Consider the following 6,720-nt stretch of genomic DNA (forward strand, 5'->3'; position numbering starts at 1 on the left):
CGATAGAAATTATTAATGTTCGGCCTTGAAACATACCATCTAACAAACTATAATGTAAAAATTGAAGGAAACCCGAATGTAAATAAAAACAAAATAAAACGAAATATTATACATCTGTAAATCAGTGCATATCATGATATACTGAAGTACATGCAAATATGCACTGGTATATGCAAATATGCATTGGTACATGCAAATATTAATGAGTATATGCAAATATGCATGAACACAAAGTCGTACAAATATCCTTGCATGGGCACATAGAAATAGTCCATGCAAATTAAGCAAACTCAAATAAGGTTAATTAAGTACATAGGTTTAGGACGTGTTTACACCCAAGGACTGCTTATAAACACACCCCACACACCCACCCCCCACACACCCCACAGACACCCCCACACACCGACAGACAGACAGACAGACAGACACACCGACAGACATACAGACAAACAAAATATATAGACCGGACAAGTAAACAGACAAACAGGCAAGACAGACAAAACCAAACAATCAAAGCGAAAGTTGAAGCAGCGTTTAGCATCTTCCTTATACATATAATATTATAATTAGCTATCTACTGAAGATAGCAGTGATTTATATAAAAATTTGATACAAAGCCTACATGCATCAATGTCTTAAAATAATTTCGTGTTATTGTTAAAATCTGATCAATATACAGGTATTGTCTTAAACTATCTAATAGGTATTTTCACATAATTTGCACGAAATATTTACAGGTTCCACTCCAAGATATCTCGAATTTAAATGACATTTAAATAAATATGATTCTGTCATATTTTGCCATGATTTATAACTTTCTTCGTTATTCTCTTATCATCTCTTTAAATTAACTTAGAACGTTCAAACCTCAATTGTAACACTTTTAGCCATTTCTTAATTCGCGATAGGCATTATAGTATTGTAATAGTTACTAAGAGTCACGAATTCATAAACTTCATTTTTGTAATAAATCGCCCTGAAATTGAAAGGACATTGAAGTAATGAATTAAACATGACAGACATAAATTTCATTTAAGTTCAATCGTGCTATAAAAATGGAAAATTATAGCTACATTGCCAGTGAGGCATATAAAACGATTGATAAAGGCATTATTCAATATCAGCTAAAAAAGATTACCCGTGTTATAGATGTTTTTACTGTTGCACAACAAACTGGTGACTTGCACTTCATGCTGTCAAAATAATAAGAAAAACGTAAATACATTACGACAAATGCTATATACAATTTGTGATAGAAAATGTGACACAAAAAGGCACGACGTAAGTGGTATAGTTAGCAACAAATGCTCATTTAATGCAAACATCACCCAGTGATGTCATCATCAAGATTTGTTCAGTATAGATGGAACATTCGGCTACATCTGCAATTGATATAGCACCGAATATTTTCATCTGCAGGCAACACAACAGGAGAGACTGTGTTCAGCATGCAATGCTTTTCTTGCAGTCAGTAGTACCAAAATAATGTCAACAGTAGGTAGCACACAATGACACCACAAGTAGAAAATTAACACAATGCTATCAGCAGAAGATAGCACTGAGTATATTAGCATAGAATGCTATCAGCAGTAGATAACACGCATGGATATATCAACAGTAATAAATAACACACATTGAGATAAGCAGTAGATAACTAGTACAATGCTGTCAGCAGTAGATGGCAGAAAATGCTTTCAGCAGTAGATAGCAGAAAATGCTGTCAGCAGTAGATAGCAGAAAATGCTATGAGCAGTAGATAGCACAAAATGATATCAGCAGCAGATAGCAGAAAATGCTATCAGCAGTAGATAGCAGAAAATACTATCAGCAGTAGATAGCAGAAAATGCTATCAGCAGTAGATAGCAGAAAATGCTATCAGCAGTAGATAGCAGAAAATGCTATCAGCGGTAGATAGTAGAAAATGCTATCAGCGGTAGATAGTAGAAAATGCTATCATCGGTAGATAACAGATAATGCTATCAGCGGTAGATAGCAGAAAATACTATCAGCAGTAGATAGCACAAAATGCAATCAGCAGTAGAGAGCACAAAATACTATCAGCAGTAGAGAGCACAAAATGTTATCAGCAGTAGATAGCACAAAATGCTATCAGCAATAGATAGTACAAAATGCTATCAGCAGCAGATAGATAGCACAAAATGCTATCAGCAGTAGATAGCACAAAATGATATCAGCAGCAGATAGTACAACATGTTATCAGCAGTAGATAGCAGAAAATGCTATCAGCAGTAGAGAGCACAAAATGTTATCAGCAGTAGATAGCACAAAATGCTATCAGCAATAGATAGTACAAAATGCTATCAGCAGTAGATAGCACAAAATGCTATCAGCAGTAGATAGCACAAAATGATATCAGCAGCAGATAGTACAACATGTTATAAGCAGTAGATAGCAGAAAATGCTATCAGCAGTAGATAGCAGAAAATGCTAACAGAGGTAGCTAGCCGAAAATGCTAACAGCTGTAGATAGCAGAAAATGCTATCAGCAGTAGATAGCAGAAAATGCTATCAGCGATAGATAGCACAAAATGCTATCAGCAGTAGATAGCACAAAATACTATCATCAGTAGATAACACAAAATGCTATCAGCAGTAGAGAGCACAAAATACTATCAGCAGTAGAGAGCACAAAATGCTATCAGCAGTAGATAGCACAAAATGCTATCAGCAGTAAGCACAAAATGATATCAGCAGCAGATAGTACAACATGTTATCAGCAGTAGATAGCAGAAAATGCTATCAGCATGAAGAGAGCACAAAATGTTATCAGCAGTAGATTCACAAAATGCTATCAGCAATAGATAGTACAAAATTTATCAAGTCAGATGCATTTCAAAATGCGATCAGCATTTATTTTGATAGCACAAAATGATATTTGCAGTCAATAGTACAACATGTTATCAGCAGGAGGGTTAGCAGAAAAAAGCTATCAGCAGTCAAACGCCCAGATTGAATGCCATCAAGTAGATCCAGATAATGCTATCAGCGGTAGATAGCAAAAATGTTATCGTAGGTAGATGAGCAGAAAATGCTCATCAGCTATAAATGCTTCATTACTTAAGCAGGAAGAGAAAATGCTATCATGGTAATAGATATTGCACAAAATGCTATCAGCATTAGATAGCACAAAATACTATCATCAGTAGATAAACAAAATGCTATCAGCAGTAGAGTTTTTTAGCACAAAATACTATCAGCAGTAGAAGCACAAAATGATGTATCATCAGTAGATTGTCGCACGTTTACATGCTCAATCTTATAGATAGCATTCAAAATGATATGTCATCAGATTTGCAACATTTATCAGTTTGAAGCAGAAAATGCTATCTGCAGTAGAGAGCACAAAATGTTATCAGCAGTAGATAGCACAAAATGCTATCAGCAATAGATAGTACAAAATGCTATCAGCAGTAGATAGCACAAAATGCTATCAGCAGTAGATACACAAAATGATATCAGCAGCAGATAGTACAACATGTTATATTTGCTGTAGATAGCAGAAAATGCTATCAGCAGTAATAGCAGAAAATGCTATCAGAAGTAGAATAAGCAGATAATGCTATCAGCGGTGAATAGCAGAAAATGAAAACCTATCAGAGGTAGATAGCAGAAAATGCTATCAGCGGTAGATAGCAGAAAATGCTATCAGCAGTAGATAGCAGAAAATGCTATCAGCAATAGATAGCACAAAATGCTATCAGCAGTAGATAGCACAAAATGCTATCAGCAGTAGAGAGCACAAAATACTATCAGCAGTAGAGAGCACAAAATGCTATCAGCAGTAGATAGCACAAAATGCTATCAGCAGTAGATAGCACAAAATGTTATCAGCAGTAGATAGCACAAAATGCTATCAGCAGTAGATAGCACAAAATGCTATCAGCAGTAGATAGCACAAAAGCAGTAGATAGCAGAAAATGCTATCAGCAGTAGATAGCACAAAATGCTATCAGCAGTAGATACCAGAAAATGCTATCAACAGTAGATAGCACAAAATATTATCAGCAGTAGATAGCACAAAATGCTATCATCCATTTGATGATATCATATATATAGCACACAATGCCCCAGTAGCTCACACACAATATCAGCAGTAGATAACACAGAATGCTTAACAGCAGTAGATAGTACACAGTGCTATCAGCACTGCATACAAGCACAAAATGCCATAATGTCATAAGTTTTACCAACATTCTAACACCGTAATTTGGCGTAAGCAGCAAATCTTAAAATACACAATATGCGATGATAAAATGTCGTTTAAAGCAATTTATGTCAGACAGCGTACACCTCTATAGAATCAGCTTTCAATAACACACAACGGTTTAGCAATAAATATCGCCCTGTTAAAACACGGTTTGAATACAACTTTCTCTTTATCGATTCACTCAGTAACGTCTATTTTAAGCTTAAATCAGGCAGAGAGGAAGTTTAGACTCCATTTTGTTAAGTGGTTTTCTATTTAACATGAAAGGAGTCAAGGTGTAACAACAGCTAGTTCTGTTCTGTGCCCTTAAAACCCGATTTTATTCAAGTCAGTGATTTCGTAATCGACGCATTTATTTTGTTATAATAAGTCTGAATTTGCCGTCTTAATGAATCATAATTCTAGAGCTGGAGGGTTTGCATAAATAAAGCAGCACGAATCAAACGCCCCATTGAACCATCAAGTAGTCCCACTATGCCTTGGACACGAAAACAAACAACGGTGCTCTCGTACTTGAATAGGCTTTTTTTGATCAGATAACATCTCACTACTCCTATAAATGCTTCATTACTTAAGACATATTCTAAGGAAAGAGAATAATGTGTAATTGTTTTTGTAAGGTAGAAAAATCGAGAGAGGTGCTGAATAAGACCCTTTATGCATTGTTCTAATTCATTACCAGAGCGTGAGTAAAACTCGATAGAATTAATCATGATTTTTTACATTGTCATTTATACGGAAAACAAAGACGTGACAGATATGTCCCTGAAACTGTTTAGTGTAAATGACATGTTCATCAGTATCATTGTCGCCGTTTACATCTCAATTTTCTTATAAATTGTCATTCCTATTGTCATCATTTGCACGTTTTGACTAGTTTGAATGAAAGATTGTACTGCATTAACATGGCAACATTATTCTTGGTAAGTGAAGCATCCCCCATTACAAATAACTCCGGTAAGTTCAATGGGATCGGGAGGGGTGCGCGTGTACAAACAATGACGAACAACATGAATGAAAACATCAAAACAACATATATTATATATTTGTCTGTTTATGAAGCACTCATGATAAACCACATGGCCTAGATACACCTTAAAAGTATTGAATAAGCAAGTTTAATGGGATCAGGAGGAATGCACGTGTACGAACAATGACCAACAACATAAATGAAAACATCAATACAACATATATTATTTGTTCGTTTTGAAGCGCTCATGATAAAACACATGACCCAGATAAAACAAGTATTAGATAGTGAAGCCATTATTATACTTGATAGCAACTTTTCGGCTCCCGTAGCTAATTTGGGATATCGTCAACAAGTTTTGCTCCTGGAGGGCCGAAGTTGTCCCGATTCATGTGTAGCACAAAGTAAAACAGTGCAAAATACGTTACTAAGCATGTTCTTCACGACTGAAGAAGAACATGTACATCAGTAGACGATGTTGGTTGAATTACTGGACTTTATTTTATCCACCACTTCCGCAAACGTTTTCTGACGTCATTCAGCAACAAAGGTTATAAAGGCTTCGTCAGACACGTTTAAATGTGGAAGCGTTTTCAGCTGACAAAAAACCGTTGTTTTTGATAATTGATCAGCAAACAAAAAGTGACAGAAAACGTTATTAAATGATTCGGGTTATATAAAGGGTATAAAAACAAAGGGAATAACATTCCAATAACATTCTTGAAAACTTGATACAGAAAAACATTCTAAACAGAATGTTATTTTGGGGAGTTGAAAAAAAATATTTTGAGAAAAAAAATCGGCCCAAAATATTTTCAATAACGTTTTAAAACGTTTTCATGACCTTTATATAACTGCCGACATTCTAAATGTGCTACCCAAAGATCCACAAACAACAGGTTATTTTGAAAAAACATTTTAAGAACATTTCTGTGTTTGTTGGGTTCAAATATTTTAACATAATGTTATTTAAGTATTGTAACACAATATTTGGCAAAAGACTTTGTTGAAAAAGTGAAAAGATGGATACAATAACATTTTGTTGGAAAAAATATTGTTGTAGTGTGTTTTCATATACAAAACGTTTTAAACGTTACCATGAACCGTTTATATGTTGTGACATTTTAATTTTATCAAAAACGTTTTTACCTCAATGCAAAAGCCAAAAGCTTATAACTGATATTTAAAACATTTTTAAACGTTTTTAATTGAACACTAGGTTACTATCACCTTCAGAGACAGGATTTACAGGCAGCGATTTGGTGCGGCAATGGGCAGAAATAATGATGATTCTCTCCGATAGTTGCTAGATAATTTTATGGAATTCTTGGAAGAGTCTGCTATAGCTACAGCCCCCTCGCGTGTAAACCCAAGATGTGCCATTAAAGCGTTACGTCGCCACGACATTCTTCGGGTTGTGGGTAAAGGACAAGGAAGTACCACTTGCTCACAGAACATCTTAAACAATTGAAAGGATACCAACTCCATCAAGTTTAAGGTTGAGGAGGAAAAAGATGGAAA

This window comes from Amphiura filiformis, chromosome 3, assembly GCF_039555335.1.
Source record: "Amphiura filiformis chromosome 3, Afil_fr2py, whole genome shotgun sequence".
Taxonomy (NCBI): domain Eukaryota; kingdom Metazoa; phylum Echinodermata; class Ophiuroidea; order Amphilepidida; family Amphiuridae; genus Amphiura; species Amphiura filiformis.